We start from the raw sequence: 22,412 nt of genomic DNA, 5'->3' as shown, positions 1-22,412 counted from the left end.
TCATCATCATAATCACCATGCTTTCCTTCCAGGCATTTGTCCAATTGCAATGTTCCCTTTTATCCTGCTTATCTAAATCCCATTCATCCTTACAAAGCCTTCAGTTATTTCATTCGGTCTGTCCAGTCATTCTCCAACTTTCTTGCCTCTTGATCAGTGGTCCCCAACCTTTTTTGCTTTAGGGACAAATTTTGTGGATGGGGGAGACGGGGGAAGGGAGGGATGTGCAGTCAAGCCTCACTGCTAATGTTAATCTGTATTTGTAGCCGCTCCCCAGTGCTAACATCACTGCCTCAGCTCCACCTCAGATCATCAAGTATTAGATTCTCATAAGAAGTGTGCGACCTAGATCCCTCACATGTGTATTTCACAGTAGGGTTCATGCTTCTATGAGAATCTAATGCCACCGCTGTTCTGACCAAAGATGGAACTCTGCTTGCCCACTGCTTACTTTCTGCTGTGTGACCAGGTTCCTAACAGGCCACGGACTGGTACTGGTCCATGGCCTGGGGGTATTGGTCCAAGACCCTTGCTCTTGATGAGAACTTCAATGATTACATCTCTTACTGGCCGCTTTTTACATCTAGCTTCATGAAAGCTATTCATTCATCTCCCATTATTCTTAACAGTTTCATAGTCCCCTCGGCCTCCATGTTAACTAAGAAGGGCTTGGCTATGCAGGAACAAAAGATTCCCCAATGTCAGTGGCTCAACAATAAAAAGTTTATGTTTTTGTACAAATGGAGTCCATTGCACATCAAAGTAATTCTCCAAGCAACTGACCTCCATGTCGTGACTTAAGGATCTAAGCTAAGTGAGTCTTCTCCATCTAGAAAATGTAACTTAGAATACAAAGCCTCTTTAGTCATGGTCACAGGGTAGATTGTGCTTGTCACTGATTCATCTTGGATGCGACCCTTATCACTCCTGTTCACGATTCATTGACTAGTTAGTCACACAACGCAGCCCACCTGACAGGGGATTGAAAAGTACAATTTTCTAGGTATCTAGAAGAAGAGAAGCACTGAATATTGGGGAGCGATGTGACATCATGTTCCCAGTCAGGTAATAACTTTATGAAAGCAATTTGGGTTTCTTATATTTCTTAGCATCTCCCATGATGTTTTAGGTAAAATAGCCTCTCAATAAATGTTGAATGAATGACATCATCAATTAGCCCTTATAAAAACATTAATTTGTGACAAAGTTTATGCTAAGTACAAGCAGAGTGAAATAAAAAAGTGCAATTAGTGGCCTGGCACATTATAGATCACTCACCATTCATTCATTCAACTAACACCTATTGAATGCCTTATATGTTCCAGGCACTGTTCTGAGCACTTGTGAACAATGTGTGAATCGTCCTTGTGAAGCTTACATTCTAGAAAAGGAGACAGATAAACAATAAATATAACAAGTAAGGAAACTAAACAGTATAATACAATGTTATGTGTTTTGGAAATAAAAGAAAAAACAGAGCAGGGTAAAAATACAGACTGTGAAGTTTGGGGTGCAAATAATTTTAAACAGGGTGGTCAGGATAGGCTTCTTTGAAATGACTTTGGAAAAGAAGGAGCAGTGATAGCTAACTCTGCAGCTAATTATAAGAAGAGAATCCAGGAGGAGGGAACAGCCTATGTTTAATCCTGAAGGTGTGGCATGTTTGGAGACCAGCAAGGAGCCCAGCATGACTGGAGTGAGGTAGTGTGGTGAGTTCAGGAGGTGATGGGAGCCACACCAGGACAGCATGTAGGCCATGGGAGGACTTTAGGTGTTTTTATGGGTGAAATGGGAAGCCACTGAAAAGTTGTGGACAGATGCATGACTTCATTTATTTTTTATTTTCGTTTTTTTGAGTCAGGGTCTTACTCTCTTTCCTAGGCTGGAGTGAAGTGGCACGATCACAGCTCATGTAGCCTCGACTTCCTGGGCTCAGGCAATCCTTCTGCTTCTGCCTCTTGAGTAGCTAGAACTACATTAAAAAATTATGCCCAACTAATTTTTTTAATTCTTTGTAGAGACGAGCTCTCGCTTTGTTGCCTAGGCTGGTCTCGATCTCCTGGGCTCAGGCAGTCCTCCCACCTAAGCCTCCCAAAGTGCTAGGATTACTGCCATGAGCCACCATGCCCAGTACATTACCTACTTTAGAGATTGATTGCAGGGAAGAAGGGTATAGGCTGGGAAATCAGTTAGGGGGTGAGAACAATAATCTAGGAGATGGATAATAGTACTTGGAGCAGGGAAATGTTTTTAGTTACATACATATACATGTACGTGTGTGTATAATATACATGCGTAATACATATCTATTTGTGTGTTATGAATACTCATATGTTAAGCCAAGAGGTTTCCTCTTTGGCTTGTGTTTTCTCTTTTAACTTTATGTCTCATTTACACATGTAGGTTCATTTCTCAGCCCTTATTATAATATCTTATCTTTGCCCTTTCAGAGAACTCTTTCATGTATTATACCACAAAACAACAATTATAAAGATAGAAGGGGTTGGTTCTATCATCATCCCCTCCTAAATGTGACCTTTATGAGGAACATCATGGGGACAGAGCCTAAATGGAAATTGTACCTACAGTCCTTGTGGCCCTGCCACCCTAAGGCTGGGATTTTTAGGGGCAGGTTTGTTCCCTTTAGCAGCCTCCCAAGCACTCACATCATGAGGTCTTAGATAAAGAAACTTAATCAACAGAGTCAAATGGGTGGTGAGATGAGTTCCACATAATCCCCACTCTCATCGGATCTGAGCATCTCTTAATAAAACTCACAGTTGTTGTGGGGAAGGGATATGGGGCTTCAGCCTCCCCAGCCCGCTGAGCTACCACCTGCTCCCGGCAGGGGCTGCACTGTTAATCCCTTGAGCATCATAGCTTATTTCCCAGACTGCTTTCCTTTCTAAAAAAGAAAACAACCGCTGGTCTCTGAGCTACATCAGAATCTCTCTCCAATGCCATCAGTGCCTCTGTGACTACTGTCTGTGCCATGCTTCCAGTGACCCCCAGAATGGTGATCACCCTCCTTTGACTTTCTTAGGGGGGCTTCCTATGAACTGACCAGTACCCATTTGCTCAAGTTTTGCTGTCTCAGGCATATCAGTCAAGGCTACTTTTCTTCTCAGTTTATGGTACTAGTTACAGGAAGCCAACAAGAGATGCCAAGGTACCTGATGGTTAGTACAGCAGGACTCTTGCCACCCAAGGCCTGAAGGGGCAAGGGAGAGAGGAAACGGGGCTCTCTCTTGTTGGCTTCCTGCAACTAGTCCCAGACCTCAGTTTACTTTAATTTATTTGATTGCCGTGTGGTGGTGATGACTGGATGTGAGACCAAGGCTGGCTAAGAGGGCTTCATGGTCTGCCCTTAATTTGTTATCAGATGGAAAGTCAAGAACCCCCCAAGCCTTGCTAGCTCTACTCCTATTTGCCTGTTTGGGCTCTGCTTGGTTTTCTTAGTGTGTACCCAAAACTACAGAGCAAACATTTAACCATAGTGACTACTTCCCATCAAGTAGGTGTCCAGCTCTTTTGGAGAATATTTCATCTTTGTCTAATAAATGCGCTGCAAGCCTTCCCTCAGTTGGCTCTGTCTTTGCTAACTGTGCTGCTGGCACTCCAACTTCTGCCCTCACCCTATTCTTTTCTGTCTCTCACTGTCCTGCCCCCTGCCTTTGGGAGCTGGCCCCTGGATACTACATCCTTCAGGCTCTTGTGCAGATGTCTTGGCTCAGTCACTGGGAGGCACCAGCAGCATACTGGGGTTGGGAGGAGGAGGGAGAGGTGACTATGTTTCTTCCCTGCTCTATCCCTTTGGATAGTAGTACTGGCTGTGGTTGTTTCTCTATACCTGCATGGCTCTCTGATTCCAACTTTCATTGGGTTTTGGTAGCCCCTTTTCCTCTCTCCCTTGCCCCTTCAGGCCTTGGGTGGCAAGAGTCTTGCTGTACTAATATCCAGGTGCCTTGGCATCTCTTGTTGGCTTCCTGCAACAAGTCCATCATTAAATTCTTTTTAAAACCCCAGCTTGAACTGGATGTGGTGGCTCACACCTGTGACCTCACTACTTGGGAGGCTGAGGTGGGATAGTTGCTTGAGCCCAGGAGTTTGAGACCAGTCTTGGTAACATAGCGAGACTTGCTCTCTACAAAAAAAAAAAAAAAAATTAGCCAGGTATGGTGGTGCACACCTGTAGTTTCAATTACTCGGAAGGCTGAAGCAGAAGAATCATTTGAGCCTAGGAGGTCGAGTGGACAGTGAGTTGTGATTGTGTCACTGCCCTCCAGCCTGGATGACAGAGTGACCTGACTCCAAAAAACCAAACCAACACAAAACACTCCAGGTTAGAAGCTTTCCATCTCCCCATGGGCCCTCATAAATGAGCTGTTCTTTCTGAAGGCAGAGACAGGATTTGGCTCTAGGTCCTGAGATCTCTTCCTGTTATCTCATCACCCAGGGTTTCTGTCCTTACCCTTTTCTGCTATACAATATGGTTGGGAACTTCAACCACAGTCACCCCCAGGGATGGAAGTGAAAGGACTCTACCAGTGAGCCCACACTGATGTGGGCTTGAGGCTAAGGGGGCAGAGGCAACTGAAATGAGAAGGAATGAGCACTGTCTCAGGGGAGTCCACAGAATGGTTGGGCATGTAAGACACCACATACCAACAAAAAATATTACTGATGGTCAAAAAGAAATGATATCCTCATTTATTGGACACTTACCATGTGTCAAGCACTAGAGGATGTAGTAGACTATATACAAATTATCCCTAATTCTCATAATAACATTACAATGTCAGTATTATCACATTTATTTCACAGACAAGAAGTTTGAAGCCCAGGACACCGAAGGTCTTGCCAGCTAGTACTGGAGCTGGGATTTAAAATCAGCTCCATTTCATCAGGAGACGAGATTTTACCTGTACCTCGAAGGAAAGAAATGAGGATACACGGAGAAAGAGAAGAGAGATGGAGACAAATTCAGGTGCTCTGTCCAGACATCATGACTCCCCAACACAGGGAACTCAGGAAGTGGCTGCCCGAGCTGTGTGACTTTCCCTAACACCCTGGGCTCCAGTGGCCTGGGCTGCTGGTGGGCTGAGATCGATGGCATAGCTGCAGAGTTAAGCATCCTCTGGTTGCCTGAACTTGAAGGCTCTTTACAACTCTTAATCAGTTCATCCTCGAATTCTCTGTTAGAATGAGGGCTGTGGGTTTCGGCTTTTCCTCACTCTTTGTTTTATGTTGCTCTGATGGGGACATTTGCTCTGGGGCCACACTCAGGAACCTGCCATCTATCTATATAGCTACCCATTTCCCATTTCACTTACTTACATGCTTGGATTGATGCACCTGCCAGCTGGATCCTTACTCACTCTAACCATGTATCCACACAAAACTGTCCTATAAGTCCTTAGCTGTGGACACAGCTGTGGACCATACTCAGGCTGGTGAGCACAAAACTATCCTGCAAGTTCACACAAAACTGTCCTACAAGTCCTCAGCTGTGGACACAGCCATACACCCATACTGAGGCTGGTGAGCACAGCTGAAGAAAGTTCCACGTCCATGCAGACAGTGGAACCACAACTTCACCAGGACCTTGCCATTCCCAACAACCACTTTGTATGTCCACCATGTTCTTTCATCCCTGAAGATTGTCACTTCAGCACTCATCATTCTTCAGACATCCACTGTCCACTCCCACTTCTGACTCACTCACCTCCTCACACTACTTGGATGTTCTTACCTCCTTCTACATCCTGCCTAACCAGTATCTTTAATGCCTTGCTGCCTCTGTGATCTCAGCACGTGGACAGCTCCACTCTCTTCCTTTCATGTAGAGGGTTGCCAACCCTCTCAACACTTGCCGTTCACCTAAATCCCTGCAGTCTCCTCAACCAGTTCATAGAAATACAGGTGAATTCTCCATGGCCTCCAGGTGGTTAAACTCAGAGGACTTTTCCAGTTCTTGCTTTCTGCAGCGTACAGCATTGACATCCATCCATGAGGTCTTGGTAGACATCTTTCTTCTTGTGACCTCCGGGACTCCACTTTCTCTGCAGTCTCCTCCTGTCTCTCTGATCACTCACCACATGTCTCTCTCTCTCTTTCCTCCTCCTTCTTCTCCTCTTCTAACTCAGCTCCTAACTTTAGACTCGTTATCTCTCTCATGGAGCAAATTTTGCCCTCAGTATGGTGCAGTGGTTAGAGGTGTGGATTCTAGACCCAGCTAACTTGGATGTGAGCTTTTGACTCTTGGATTCACCACTTCCTAATAGGGAACCTTACCATCCCCTACTGGGTCTCCATACTGGAACAAGCCTAGCACAAAGCTAGCATTTGGTACATGTACATTATGATCCATGTAATGGTCCAAGCAAGGAACTTCCCAGATGTCACCCCAGACTCCTCCTTCCTCCTCAGCCCCTATTCTGATTCAGCACTATGAGTCCTGGTCTTCTCATTGTCTCTTAGAACTACCCAGTTTTTTTTTTTTCTCCAGAGCTGTCACAGTTTAGAGACTTACTTGGGACTTGAGTCTTAATGGTTCTACTTGTTTTCAAATTTACTTGCCTTGATTCAATTTTTACTTTGAAGTCAAAGTAGTTTTTGTAAGAAACAAGCATGGCCTCACCTGTGCTGAAAATCCTACTGGGATTCTTACTGTCTTCAGGACAGAGTTCAAATGTCTCAGCATGCAATGGAGGGCACTTGTGCCTTCCTCTCTCTTCCAGTCATACCTCCCACCCCCTTCCAGCTTTCCAATATCCATTCCATGACCTGGTCATAAAGTTTTCTAAAGATGCTCATTAAACACAAATCCAGACCTGCATTTTTGACAAGTGTCATACAAAGTCAGCCCATCTTCCTTGTCTATCTTGGTGATCCTTGTTCTTTTCCCCCTCTTCTTTCTGTTCCCTTTGGCCTCACACACTGAGCAGGCCCATATTTTTTTTCCAGTAAACTTGGGTAACAATAGATATGATTGTCAGCCTCCCTGGGGCTGGCCAGGTTTTTATGAAATTAGACGTATTTGTCTTGATGTTTAGGAGCGAGCATGAAATTCAAATCTGTGTGTTGGCATTCTGCGGGCTGGGCCTTTAATATTCAGTGACATAACTTCATTGCGGGTTTGACAACACTATATAGAAGTTGTGCTTACCACTGAAAATTAAAGCCACTGAAAGCGTTGACAACAGCAAAATTGTGAATGCTTCCCAGCTCCCGAAGTGATTGCTATTCCAGTTTGTCTAGAAGTGCTTATTGTGTTTGTAATACCGTCAGTTCCACTTAAAGACGACTTGAAGTCAATGCTATACAGGTAAGTACCAAAGAAATCTCTTCCTTCCTTTCGACTCCTCCATTGCCTCCCACACAATTTTTCTACTGAGGGTCTATTTGCATTTGGTTATAAAGCCCCCAACTCTCTTAACTTCTGAGTCAATTGATTGAATTTCTCTTTCAAGTTTCCAGGTTAGTTAGATTTTCCTTTTTTTCTCTTGTTCATTTTCCTTTTCTTATTTTTCTTTTTCTCTCATATGAGTACCAGGGAAATTAAGTTATGGTGACTTACTGCACAAATCCCATGTGTGTGAGTGACATCTTGTGTGTCAAGCAAATCTGGAGTGGAGTTGTAAGGAGGATTTGGTATCTAGGAAGGATTATTTGAAGCTAATGCTGTGGGAGGGGAAAGACTACTCTATTAACTGACTTCATGTCAAAAATGGCAAAAAACTTTAAAAATTATTTTTTAATAATGACCCGCTTTGCTGTTGTTGGTGGTGTTAAACAAATTGACAATGTTGACAGCCTCCTTCTAAAGTCTTTGAAAGCGATTTCTCTCCCCTGTTGCTAGTCGAGATAGAGCGATTTTATCAGAAAATATTCTTTATACAAGCCTTTCATCCTTTAGCAAGCTGAGATCCTTGGAATGGTAAACTCAGGTGTAAATAGGAGAGCCGAGAGGGCCTTCTGGGGCATTGGAGACAGTGATCCCGGAAAGACCCTGTGACTGATTGAGGGGCAGCATCTGCAGAAGGACCTGGCATGAGGTGGCACCCACATCAACAGTCCTGGGAACCAGCAAGAGGAAAAGCCCAGGCTCTAACCTCCTGCTTTTGTATAACATATTTTTCATTGCAATTCACTTTTTTTCGGAGCCTGCTGGAAAAAAAGAGGTTTCCCATTATGGACCACAAGCATTCTTTTTTGTTTCCAAACAGCCCCTTTTGAATTTGGGAAATGGGAGCCCCATTGCTGGGGCAGGACCACTTTGAAGTGATCTGGATGGCAAAGTCCCAGGATACAGACATCTGAGCACCATATTCTTCCTGGACATTTCCCCCATTTTCGTCCGTTTGTGTTGCTATAAAGGAATACCTGGGCCTGGGTAATTTACAAAGAAAAAAGATTTACTTTGGAAAAGGTTGACTTTGACATCTGCTGGACTTTTTGGTGGGACCTCAGGAAGCTTCTTTCATGGTGGAAGGTGGAGAGGGAACAGACATGTCACATGGCAAGAGGGGGAAGCAAGAGAGAGGAGTGGCCAGTCTCTTTCAAATAATCAACTCTCATTACCATGAGAACAGCACCAAGCCATTCATGAAGGAATCATCATCATGACCCAATCACTGCCCGCTAGGCTCCACCTCCAAGACTGGGGATCACATTTCAACATGAGATTTGGAGGGGACAAACTATATCACTTCATAATTCCTGATAGCTTGGCATGGTCTTTCCTGGTCCCTGACTTTTCAAAAGGACCATGTCATCCAGTGGAGTCTTACACTCAGATAACCCTTTGAGGTGGCCCTGGAACTTAGAGATAACACATTTGTAACTCTTTAGTGGCCTCTAAGTTGCTGATGCCAAAAGGATTCAGTTAGATTAAGGAACATGGTGAGACTTTACACTTTTGTTATTTAAGCTAGAGGATTTGTTTGTTTGTCTTTTGTTAGCTTCTCCAGTCAACTCACATCCTAGCTTGTTTGTTCATCTCCTTAAATGATGTGCACAAATTTTGGTCTCATTCCCTTTATATATTGCCCTTCTGTGACTGTGTATGAGATGGGTATTGTGGCCTCTTGGGTGGGTTGAGGTTTAGGGTGGCTTTTAGTGACCATTTCCTGAGTTTTCATTATCAAATTCTTTGGTGGCTTGATTGCTTGTAATATTAGGATTGTGATTTTTATTTTAAAATTTGGACTTTTGTCCAGAACTTTGAAATGTTGCATCACTTACAGAACTTTGAACATGAATAATTTAGACATCATCAAAATGCAACCTTATTTTTGTTTCCTGACTTTTGTTTTAAATTTATTTAGTGGGAATAATTATTTACATGCTCAAACTTGACAAGTCTCCTGTCTTTTCTGCTAATTTTACAAACCAGAGAGACCCATGGCCATTGTTATAGACCCCAAACCCAGGCTAAAGTCAATAAATAGTATATACAGGTTAGAGTCAATAAATAGTCTCATGTGGTGGTCAAAACTCAGAATTAGACTTAGCATATCATATTCTTCCCTGCCGGGGCTTGGACTGCTTCAGACTGGAAGCCTGGGGCGGAAAGCAGGACGTGGTCCTTTGGCTCTCTCTTATTTCCTGGTTTCCAGCTCATCTTCTCCTCCACGTAGCTGCTGTAATGGAGTTCACAAGTGTGGAGGCTTGGGAAAGGGGAGAAGTGAGTGGAAGAGATAGTATCTGCTTGACTAGGGAAATCATGGTCTCTGGTGTTGGGCAATGGATAGGGTTGATTCATTCTTGAGGTTACTTTCACGGGAATTTAAGAGATTCCCTGTTGAGTCTTGTGACCTGAGGTTTCTGTAACCTGTATTTAACCCTTAATCTACCTAATCCAACTGGACACTTGTGATTTTTCCCTTGCCATGGACATCCACTGGTACAACTCCAACCTCTTTCTGCTGAGGTCCTGCCTTTCTCCAGGCAGGTCAAATGGATAGGACCCAAGAAGGTCCCAGGTAGCCTCTCTCCCTGACCTGTATGTGGCCCGTACATCTCTTACTCTGTTCTAGGACTGAAGGCCAGTCCTGTGAAGCAGCCCTCACCACCGGGGCAATTGGCCAACCCTGCCCTCACTGTGTAGATTTCCAGGTGGATCTAAGATCTGCTTTCAGTTCCCTTAACCTTCTCAGGTGTGAGTTGGGGGGGCATTCCTCTATATATTCAAAGTGCAGAAATACACATCAAATTTCTGCAAGTGGGGTGGTCCCACTGGAGAACCTCTCATTAGGTCTAGGGAAAGAAGATACCTTTTTTTAATTCTTCCCAAATATCTGACTGAGTTGAGGGGTCCAAAGGTTGCTAAACTATGTTTAGTTTTTTTGTGTAAATTTTGCTTAAAGAAGTGGTGTTGAAAAATGAAGCAGGAAGTGGCCCATTTGATTTAATTGCACATACTTTCCTCTCGCAAGGGCCTTACAATCTATAGGAGGGGACAAAAGAAATGAGGAAAAGTTTAAAAAGCAAAAAAAGAGATGCCACAAGTCAAGTAGCCCCAAGACCCAGTAATACAGACACTTAGCACTACTCAGGTTGGGGTCTGGGTGGGTGGTGGAAGGGGGAAATGGGTTGGAGTCAGAAGTGTGTGTGTTCAAGGTTTTCAGTTTTAGTCTTATTGCAGTCTACTGCTTTCCTACTTGAAATTCAAGATTCAAACACTCTGAGATGATGAGCCAAGCTTCAAGGATTCTCCTGGCTGGAAATGACTGGCTGAGAAAATGCATCCGGGGTCCAGGCAGCTCTTGCAGGGAGGAGATGAGGATGGTAAAATGCAGCACTTAGAGTGAGCACCATAAGCATGCGGACCTTGTCCTATTTGCCTGTATGTGTTTTTGGCCACTTCCAGAAGTCTCCTGAGATACCCTGTGCATGGTAAACTTAGACCAACAGCAATCACTTTGCAGAAACATTTGACACATCCCATTTTTCATTTCTGTATTCACTGTGTGTGTGTATACACATACACACACACACACACACACACACACCCCAACACATTGTACCATTTTGCTCAAAACTCTATTTCAGGCAATGCAAGAGACAATCAAGTTTCCCAAATAGCTCAAGAGATGAGGGACACACAGCCAAAAACTATACTCACTACTGATGACAATAAATATACCTGAATGTGAGAACAGAAAGTACCTGGTCAGTTCAGCAAAAGGAGAGATGCCTTTCTGCTGCCATTGTCTAGGGATATTTTGCGAGAGGATAGGAATCAACTGTGTCCAGACTTCACCACCTTGCCCAGTGCTTGTGTCTTGGCTGGACTCAGTCATGGTTTCTGGGCTTCTCAAGGCAGAGGTATTGATTGTTCTTAATGATGGTCAAGACTCTGACAGGATCCCTGATTCACCATTTCCTACACCAGAGGAGACTAGCACTTTCAGAATTTTGATATCAAGCTTGCTAAGTACTCAGCATACTTCCTGGCACATAGTAGGTCTTCCCTACAGGTTGAGTGAATGAAAAACTGAGAGGAAACTTTCAGAGTCATGCTGATGCAAGGTTCCTCTGGCTTTCACCCTGATCAGGATGAGGTGCAGGAGGATCTGTTGGGGGAGACAAGGCCAAGCCTCCAGGAGTGGTCCCAGCAGGACAAAAATGCCACTCAAGAACCTATGTTCTCTGTGCATTTCTCTCCACCTGCCTATCTGTTTTGTAATTACTGGCTTGGTGTCTTCCTTAGGGATTTTGTTCCATAGCCTCTCTCCCTCTGGAGGCCAATGCCTGTCTTTGCTTTAAAACTCACACCAAGCTGGGCTTGGTGGCTCAGCCTGTAATCCTGCACCATGGGAGGCTGAGGTGAGTGGATTGCCTGAGCCCGCGGATTCGAGACCCGCCTGGGCAACTTGGTGAGAACTCATCTCTACAATAAATCAAAAAATTAGCCGGACATGGTAGCGTGTGCCCGTAGTTCCAACTACTTTGAAAGTTGAGGTGGAAGGATCGCCGGAGACCAGCAGGTTGAGGCTACAGTGGCCAGAGCGGCCACTGTACTCCAGTCTGGGCAACAGAGTGAGACTCCAAATCAAACAAAAACAAAAACAAAACAAAACTCCCACCAAACTGCCCCTGGGGGCACTTTGCATTCAGAAGGCTTTGGGGTTAGAGTGGCAGAGGATTCTTGTCAGCAGTAGGTTCCACTTTATGTGTATACTAAGTTACCCTTGCTGGAACTAAGGGCCGTTTTCTCCATTCCTGATTTTGTTAGGGTGGCTTCCCACCGACCTTTTTTTTCTGGTACGGCTCACCTCCCCCATGGGCACAGTTAGGGCTGAACCAGGATGTTCTGCTCAGCATTCTGCCTTCTGCTTCTTCTCACGGTGACCTTCCTTTTGAGGGTGCTCTTGGTCTCCCCCACCTTGGAATCAGCCAGTGAAATTCCAGGGTAAATAGATTTATTTTTTCCTGCAGGGCATCTGCAATCACCATTGTTTTATAAGGAAATCATCTGCTAAGTCAAAGGATGGGAATCCCTTGAACGACTACAGGGGCTCACCCTTAGGGTGGAGGGTCCTCAGGTCCTAGAACTCATACTACCAGGTGACATCTCGGTGTGCCCAGCCCCAAAACAGCTGATCTCAGAACCTCCACATCAGACTTGGCTGCCTCTTCTCCCTCCACCAGTCTGAGAGGTTTCTGAGGTTACAGACTGAATCTACTGTTTAATTTCTAACCTCCCATGGCTCCCAATTTAGGGCTCGCCTATGGGGTCCAACCACTCAATTAGGGCAGACATTAAAGACAGTGGCTGTTTTACAATGTGTTGTGGGAGGCGGTAATGCATCCCCAGTCCAGGAGTCTTTCATGCCTCTGTGATGGCCTCCCTCAGGGTTTCTTTATCAGGGAGCACCTTGGTCGCCATTAATGCCGTGGTCAGCATAGAGCAACACTTACCTAAAGACAATGGGCTAGGCCTTGAAAAAAGGGGGTAGGTAGGACAGCAGAGAACCAGGATGGAAGAAAAGGATGCGAATGGCAGGATTGAAGGCAACAAAGATTTTCCCCAGTTTTGACATTTTTCCAAAGGTGAGCCCTGCAGTTCCTCAGAGTCCCCTCTGCAGGGTTTAAACTACCCCTCTAATTTTCTAATAATATGAACAGCTACTCTATGGAGAACCATCTCTTGAGATGGAGTATTTTGTATTCCTACCTCATAAAAGGAATACATGGAGACTCAGGGAGGTTAATGATCTTCCAAAGGTGGCACAGCCAATGTGTGGTGGAGCTGGTATTAAATCCAAGTGTGATTCGCACACTGCTGCCCTGAACCGCAATCATCTGTCTCCACTGAACTCTCTCTCTCTCTCTCTTGTTCTTTTACTCTCTTACTCTCTTGCTCTTTCTATCTCTTTTTCTGGTCTGAGCTTTGTACTGACATGAATTTCAAATGAGGTTGAGATTACTGATTTGTCCAGACCATTCATTTTCTTAGGTTAAGAGTGAAGAAGGAGAGCGGGGAGGGTGATAGGAAGACCCTGGCACACATTTTGCAAAAGACCCACAAGGTTTGTACACTCTGATTCTGTTCAATCTTTTCTCTCCCTCCTGTTCTTGGCAACTGTCCCTTAAGCCCGTCTGTTCTCTGCCTCTAATATATTATGCTGATATTTTATTACCAAACAATTACATCCACTAATTTGAAAAGGAAACGAGCAGGAAATTGCAATTATAAGAGTAAAAGCAATGCTCTTTTATTTCTCCCCTTTATGCATATGAAATATGGTTTGTCATTCCTGCAAAACAGACTTTCTCCCTCTTCCATGGCTCTTCACTGCCTTGTCTTTAATAATTGAGCAGAAAGCAGAGTAATAATTAGATTCCTGATAACAGAGGAGATATCAATGGAGCTGCAGCATGTGGAGGCTCTGCTTGGAACCGCCACCCTGCCTTGATGGGAGAAGCATACTTCACGCTGTTTCACTTGAGTACTTTCCAAAGTATTCTTTACATTCATGGCCTTCTATGCAGATTAATTATTCACCCACAATTGGTGTTTCCTCTCTGCCTTTTCCATCCTTCTCCACCCCAGTAACTTTGGGCTTGGCCAAGACTTGCTTTGGTCAATGGGATTTGAGTGGATGTGATGCACAGCTCATTTCACTAATCAGAAGCTTTGCGTGTGCCTGCAGTTTTTGGCCCTACTTCTCTTGAGCAGAACTCGAGACAGAGGCTGCTCCATCTAGGTCCCTGAGAGATTATGCTGCACAAAAATGCCCTGCTGACTCCTGATGGATATGTAGCGAGAGCAAGAAATAGACGTTTGCTGTTTTAAGCCACTGAGATCTGGAGCTGTTTTAAAATCACAGTGTAGTTAAGCCCATCCTGACCAATGTATCTGTGATCTCATTGGACTCTCATTGCATCCATGGGATAGCAAAAAGGCTGATGGCATTGGGCGGTGCTGGGGGAAGAATGCATAATATGGAATCAAAGGGACCAAGGGTGAGAAGGCTTTTGCATCCTTTTTGGCCATGTAAGCCTAGCCACATAACCCAATCTCTTCGAAACTGTTTCTTAACTGAAGCACTTACCTTGAAGATTCCTGAGGATAAGAGACCATGTCTATCAAAGATCATTGCATAATCCCCATCACAGAAACACAACTAATAAGAGATATTGTTTTTTTTTAAAATTAGGATTTTAAAATCCCCTTTTGACATCATCTCCATTGAACAGATAGGAATGCTGAGTTTAAATCTGCTGCAGGGACCTGCCCAGACTAATTAAAAAAGAGAGCTGGAACATAAGCTTTGATTTTCAGACTCTGGGTCTAGAGCCTTCTCCCAGTACTAACAATGAAATCTCATCTCTACAGTAAATCAAAAAATTAGCCGGGCATGGTAGCACACGCCTGTAGTTCCAGCTACTTGGAAGGCTGAGGCGGAAGGATCACTGGAGCCCAGCAGGTCGAGGCTGCAGTGGCCGGGAACGACTACTGCACTCCAGTCTGGGCGACAGAGCGAGACTCCAACTCAAAAAAAAAAAAAAAAAAAGAATGAAAACACTTATCTAAGGAGTGCAGTCTATAGTGACACAAGCTAAATTACAGAATTAGTTTCAAGGAAGCAACTGATTTATCTAAGGCACACAGCATTCAGAAGTTCTACCTTTGAGTGCATAAGAGTCAACTATGTAGCTTATTAAAATGCAGATTCGCTGGTCCCACCCTAGATTTCTATTTTAATATTATCCTATATGGTTAGAGGAAGTTGAGTAGAGTGGGCTTTGGCATTAGAGTCCCTGGATTCAGATCTCTCCTCTGGCACCTATAAATGAATGACACAATCTTGGGCAAGTTATCTATCTAACCTTTTCATGTCTCAGTTTCTTTATCCGTAAGATTCAACTCACATTGATGGTCTTGTATATTACAGTGAGGATTAAATTAGCGAATATGGCCAAAGCCCATGGCACCTAGCAAGCTCTCAGTAAGTGCTACCCATTAGTATTCTAATGTAGCATTTCAGAAAATCATGAGTCCAGAAACTTCTCTAAGGAATGACCCAGGACAACCCCAACTTCTGGTGTCTTAGCCAAAGGTCTCCAGCCCCTGAGCTGCGGACCAGTACTGATCAGTGGCCTGTTGGAAACTGGGCTGCACAGAAGTGGCGAGTGAGTAGAGCTCCAATTCTGTAAGATCGACAATGGCATTAGATTCTCACAGGAGTGAGAACCCTATTGTGAACTGCCCATGGGAGGGATCTTAGGTTGCACTCCTTATGAGAATCTAACGCCTGATAACGCCCATCCACCTCCCCCTTACCCCTAACCTCGGCTGTGGAAAAAATTATCTTCCATGAAACCAGTCCCTGATGCCAAAAAGGTTGGGGACTGCTGTCATAGCTGAGTACCCTTTCATGGGGCTTCTTGAGACAATGTCCTCAGCCTTTCTGGGATCAACAGGGGTGTTTCCAATCAGGGAAGTTTCAATTTTGGGGGCATGGTTGGACCCACAGCACATCATGATGGCTATTAAATTGCATGTGTTCTGTGACCTGCTCACCTGTGCAAAGGTATGCCCCTGGGAGAAGACCTTCATCAGTAAGTTTCATTTGGGAACTATCTCTAGCTAGCAGGTAGGCAGTAATCTGGAGAAGGGCCTGGAGCTTAGTGGCCTGAAGCTCGAGTCAGGACCAGATCAGTTTCAATGGAAACATTTCACTGACTGCTTTCGCCCTGGGCCAAATGCCTCCTTTTGTCCCTTGTTAATCATCAGATATTAGAGTCCATAAGAGTCACATTTACCAGGAGAGAGGTTTTCTTCTTTTTTAATTTCTCTGAATAATTCATGTTTAATTTAGAAGGATTAAATATGGTGTGTTCTCCCGCTCCAGCAAGAGCTGGAGGTAAAAATCTGGTTTTCCAGATGAGGCAGAGGCCAGGCTGCTGGGAGCACTTCCCAGCCCAGCCTGTCTTTGCTGCCGGGAACTGTGAAACTCAGGGACTTCTGAGATGTTTTTCCTTTGTGTCCCACATGCCTGTGCTGGCTCTCCCAGATCCATCCTGCTGCCCTCTGAGGAGCCCTCAGCAAGTCATCCTCTGATAACCTGTGGAGGTGGGGAGCCTAGGTCGTGAAAAGGCAGACTGGGTCTTCTTTGGGGAGTTCAGAGTCTCAAGTGGGGAGGGTTGCCCATTCCCTGGGTCGGAAGGCTATTGCCACATATCTTCTGTGATGAGCCCAGAAGGAGTTATTGAGAAGCACAGAGCAGGCTCCATCAGCCACATTGACTGCCTGTGTTCAAATTCTACCTCTACAACTACTTGGGGGTGATGCCCTTAGTCAATGACTTCATCTCTCCACAGCTTCAGTCTTCTAATCTGTCCAGGGTGATTGAGGACAGGCCCTCTGCATATTGTTGTCCTGAAGATAGAGGTGAAAACAGAAAATATGGAAGCATATAAACACAGAAAACACAAATAGAAACCACTTAGAACAGAGCCTGTCTTACATTTGATATTCTCTCAATTAACATTCGTTGTTATTGTCGCACATCCCTTAGATTAGAATTTGTAGTTTATGATGAGGTATAGGTTTTATTGTATTTTATTTGTTCAATTAAAAATTAATTTTAATTACAGAAAGAATTCATGAATATATTCTCCTTGTAATAAATTAAAACATTACAGGAAAACTAAATATTATTTGACTACCACCACTCTCAACCTCTCCCTAGAATGTTCTCAATTTGGTATGAATCTTTCTACAATTTTTTAAAAGGCATATATATGGACATATGTGTGCTTGTAGAAAATAATAGGGTTTATATAAACATCTATCTAGCATAAATAGTATCATACATGTATACCTTTTTCATTCAACATTGTTTCTTAGAGATTATTTCTGAACATAGAGATATACTATATCCATTTTAACAATTTCATATGATTCCATCTTATGACATATTACATTTTATTTAGCCACTGTCTAAAACTTCTCTACTTCAAACAGTGTGACCATGAGTATTCTTGTAAATGTCTCAAATGTATGGCTACATCGCAAAGGTTTCTCAAATTAGGTTTCTAAATTTTGTAAAGTGGTTATAAAAACATATACGCTTATCAATTGTGTACAAATTGTGTGTTTTCCTATAACCCCACCATCCTTTTCAACTACTGAACTTTTGCCAATCTACAAAGTGTAAAAGAATACAAAATTTTATTAATTTTTTAATTTGAATTTTTCTTAGTCCTTAATTCTAATAGTGTTGAACCTCTGCATATATTTGTTGTTCATTGGCATTTTCTCTTTAGTGAATGACCTGTTTGTGTTTGTTGCCAATTGTTTAAGTTGCTTTTCTTTTTCTTAATTATTTTTGGAGTTTTAAATATGTATATTTTGAACAATAATCCTTCTGTGTTATATTTGGTGGCAATAATTTCTCCCATCCATTGTTTGTTTCTGTCTTACATCTGTGCTTAATTTTGATTTAGTCCTTTTACATGACCCTGCTCCTTGATGACTTTTGTTTCTGTATCCTATTTATAAGTAGACTCTCCTTATCTTCAAGTTATGAACATGCTTTCCAATATTCTCATCTATTTTTAAAAAGTATTAAGTCTTTCATCCATCTGGGCCTTATTTTAGTAAATGATGTAAAGTAGGATCTAATTTTATGCACTAGTCATTGAGCTAAGAGCTTTACATGCATGATTCCAGTCATTTACACTATCTGAAAAGTTAGGCATACTGACACCCAACTTTCATATGGGAAATAAACGGGAGGAGGGGGGCAGCCATTTGCTCAAGGTCCCAGAAGTCCACAGAGAACGTCCACCTGAAATAATATCTATCTGTAATAGATATCTTTGATCTTTGAATATCCAGATGCCTCTCCTGGAAGACCCTGCAGGTTGAACACAGGCTGATCACATAAAAATGTGGGCATGGAGGGCATAGTTTCAAGGGCAGACAGTTTTAAGGAAAGTCAAAAATTCCAGCATTTAAGAGGATCTTGATGTCAGGATTATGTCCAAAATTCTTTTCTAAAACTTGAGAACTCTGCCCCAGGGAGCAGTCCCTTTGGGTTCAGCCCGCAAAGCTCCATGTGCTGTGGAGGAAGCAAGAAGCTGTTTTGGGGTAAGGTGTGCTTGAGGTTGCTGCTTCAGTGGCTCTGCAGGTGGGGACTCATATTTTTCCTGTCCTGGTGATTCATAATAAATGCTGAGAGTGCCTGGAACCACCGCTCTGCATTGCTAAACATGTGGCTCACTGCTCTTTGGTGAGAGAGGGAAGGCTGGGTCTGTGGTCCAGACCAGCCAATGCTGCCCTCTGCTCTTCAGAACCAAACCCATCATCATCAGGTGGTGACTTCTTCTAGATGACCCCACTCAGGCTCTGTGCTGCTTGGAAGAGGCAAGGAGGCTCCCTGGGCTCAGTCCATACCTCATCAGTTACCCAGACTAATGAGTGCATCCTGCTGGCTCTGTCACTGCATGGTAGGCATTTTCCTACCCAGAGTTCCCAGTTTTCTTTTCCTGAACACAGACTCACATGGTAGAGCTTGTCCCTGTATAATTTGGATTTAGCAGACATCTCCATTGGTGGAGTAGTAGGAGAGAAGCAATATTCCCTTGACTGAAAATTACTGAATTAAGAAAGGTTATTCCTGCCAGGCATGGTGACTCACTCCTATAATGCAAGAATTTGGGAGGCCAAGGCGAGAGGACTACTTGATCCCAGAGGTTTGAGACCAACCTGGGCAACATAGTGAGACCTGGTCTCTACAAAAATTTTTTAAAAAATCACTGGATGCAAGATCTCATAAACCCAGGAGGCTGAAGCTGTTGTGAGCCGTGATCCTGTCACTGCACTCCAACCTGAGTGACAGAGTAAGAACCAGACTCAAGAGAAAGATTATACTGTGATGCTCTCACTTACCTGAATGAAGCATCTTTCTCTTAGATAAACGTTGGGCTTGCTGATTACAGTATTATTTATGGTAGTCCCTAAGGCAAGCACTTACCATGGGCTCCCCTTAGCAGAGCAGCCTCATTTTCAGTGTTGACTGCCAAGAAGGGGATTCTTGGCAGGAAATGGGGACTTTGAGTGGATTGGGCCTCTCTTGCCTTGCTTTCTCAGCCATGGGGAATATGAGGGTCTCAGTACACTGAAACTGGCTCCCATGCGGGGGGCTCTGCTGCCTCATTCCACCATCCTGTTTTGTTAGGCCATCCTGGTTCACAACCTCTTAGCTGATTTCCATGTTACCCCTGAGTCTTGTTATATTCCAGTTTGGGCAGAATGAAGGCAAGACTTGTGTGTGTCCAGTCAGGCTGAAAGTGTGGGAATGAGGTGGGTCTCCCTAGGACTAGCTGACCCAGTAGTAGGTGCTGGCATATGAGGGCTGACATATAAGAGTCTCCGGTTTTGCCCAACCTTGGGTGATATGAGTTTATGACCAAGGGAGAGGTGGTTTCCTTACCAATTCCCCACAGGACTGCTTTAGAAAGAGGTGTCCCTTCCCATGGTTAGAGTCTATTTATTGTCCAAACCTTTGTTAATTATCATAAGGGATGATGTGGCATAGAGTGCAGTTTTAGAACAGGGCAAGAAGAGACAAAGTCTGCTGGGTCAATCAAAGGAGATTTCAGGGGTTTGGGAGGTTTGATAGTGCATTAGAACTTGTTAGGGAGAGAATAGGAAGAACACATGACTTTGAGGGCATGTTTTGCTTCCAGAACCGAGCCTAAACAGGTAAGGGGTGGAGCCTTCTGGGGAACAGATAGGAGGTGGGGGAAAATGGAAAGCCATCAGGTCCACTGACACACAGGGCCTTGAGTGTGGATTTCTGTCTGTAGAAGGCAGAGCTCTTCTGAAGACCCCTGCATTGCTCCTGGGCAACAGAGTTCTGGCATGGAGAGGGGTCCAGCTGCACAAAGATGACTTCTCCAGTTGCTTTGGTTCCTACTGAGCCCCTTGTGAAGGGAGGGTATGTGATCCCCGAAGGCCAAGGGCCATTGCTCTCAGGTTTAGAAGTATCCCTCTTGAAGTGCCTCTGGGAAACGAACTGCAGCTGTGGTTCAAGTCAAGACAGCCAGAACTTTCAGAGTTCATGATGAGCCTGGCACAACCTCCTCCCAGGGGGTGAATGAGGCAGTAGAGCCTGCACACATTTTCCTGGGAGTGGGGCAGCCTCTGTGTAGAGGAAACAGTTCCAAATACCCATCACTTTAATAACCAGGGTGGCAGGGAATGGCTGTTTAGTCTCCTAGCAGTGCTGTGAGAGATCAGAGAATCGGTGAGAAGGGTGATCTGCCCTCTCTGGGTGGGGAGAATGGGCTGGGTTGGGGAGAGCTGGGATTTGAAGGGGTGGAGAGGACAAAATGCAGTCATTTTTCAAAAGAAAAACATCCAAGTGGTTGTGTGAGTGCCATATCCGTCAACATGTGGGTGAGTCTCTTTAGGTGTAGAAGTATGTAAGGAGTGCTGGGGACAGGTGAAGACCAAAGTAAGACAGTGTCCCTGCTCTCTTGGGACCCACCTGACACGGAAGACACATTCATTCATTTACTCTTTCACTCATTCATTCATCCCACAAATACTCACTGAACTCCTACTATGTGCTGGCTCTGTGCTAGGTGAGGGAACATGGCCTTAAAGGAAAGGAGTCACAGTGAGCTCACTACGAAGGGCGTAAATCATGTAAATAGTGCCTACAAGGTCTTAGGAGGCTGGAGTACTGAGACTGGATTACATTTGTTCAGGAAAAAGACATCCTGCAGAAGAAGGCAAGTGAGTGAAAGAAGCAAGCACTGGACATTGATTGAGCATCTACACCAGCAGCTTCTGTGTGTGATTCTCAGGGACTGGGGTCATCTTTAAGGGGAGCCCAGCAAGTGAATGGATACTTGTCACACACCACGACGTAGGCAGCAGTCAAACATGAAAGAGTGCTGAGAGGACAAGAGGAGGGAAGGAGAGAGAGAGGGATAGGGAAGCAGGTCTCACTAAGAGACCATCAGTGGTGTGTGTGTGTGTGTGTGTGTGTGTGTGTGTGTGTGTGTGTGTGTGTGTGTGTGTGTTTGTGTGTGTGTATGAGTGTGCATATGTGTGTGTAGGAGGGGCAGCTGTGGGGTACCTGGAGAGACCCTTTACTTCTAGGTTCTGTGATTCCGATGCTGGTGCCCTGAACACACAAAAATCACAGAAAAGAAGGGGGAGAGCATCATCTCTCATTCCTGTGAGCTACTGTGTGTCTCAGAAAAAACATGAGGGAAGGGGGAAAATGGTTTTTTGATGCTGATGCTGCATAAACAGGCTTCCCAGGGACAAGCCCATTTTAATGTGATGCTTAAAAGACAAAAACAGGAGAGATGATGCTCTCAGTCCTTCAGGTCTCTCTGTTGCCTCCTGAAAACTCATCCTACAGAAGTAGACCAGAACAGGAGCCCATCTGATGGCAGCCCCTGGGAAATAAGGAGCAGCTCAGAGGAAGCAGAGAGGAGGGGAGGACATGCTGACCACTTAGGCCTCTGGGGTCCCACAGGGAACTTTTGGCCAATACACCAGGGAGATCCCTGGAGGCTGAGGCTTGAGAAATCAGCTTCATAAAGGGCACCCATTACCCAGGATTCTGATTTCTCATTCAGTTTATATAACCTGTTCTCAAGGCCATCTTAAATATCCCTGGAGTGCACAGTCACCTGGTGGCAAGGCTTGGGGCTGCCAGCAAGGTCTCCCAGCTCGTAGCCTCTTCCCATCATTCTGTCTTGGCTATGTGAGAGTCTGCCCGAGGTATTTTTCTTGCTTGGCTTAAACATTATAACATTATATCACCCTCTTTGGGACCCTGTTTGAGACTAATTTACACCTTTTTTCTCTTTTTTTCTGGGAAGGCTGTTGGAGCTCCCCCACACTCTGCCTCAGGGCTCCCAGGGCG

At 44.4% G+C, this 22,412-nt stretch overlaps 1 long non-coding RNA gene across 2 annotated transcripts in view; it reads left to right on the top strand.

Moving 5' to 3' along the window:
* LOC103268290 overlaps positions 1 to 22,412 on the top strand; it is a 199,596-nt gene that overhangs the window by 157,612 nt on the left and 19,572 nt on the right. Inside the window, exon 1 of one of the 2 annotated variants that reach the window (XR_504804.1) lies at positions 10,710 to 10,791. The exons of the other annotated variant lie outside the window; for it this stretch is intronic. This is a non-coding gene — a long non-coding RNA (uncharacterized LOC103268290). Of the gene's footprint in view, positions 1 to 10,709; positions 10,792 to 22,412 lie in introns of those variants that run through there. 2 annotated transcript variants of the gene reach the window in all.

Source organism: Carlito syrichta, unplaced genomic scaffold (assembly GCF_000164805.1).
Source record: "Carlito syrichta isolate Samal-C Ts95f unplaced genomic scaffold, Tarsius_syrichta-2.0.1 Scaffold308812, whole genome shotgun sequence".
Classification (NCBI taxonomy): Eukaryota; Metazoa; Chordata; class Mammalia; order Primates; family Tarsiidae; genus Carlito; species Carlito syrichta.
This window is presented reverse-complemented; position numbering and strand designations above follow the sequence as displayed.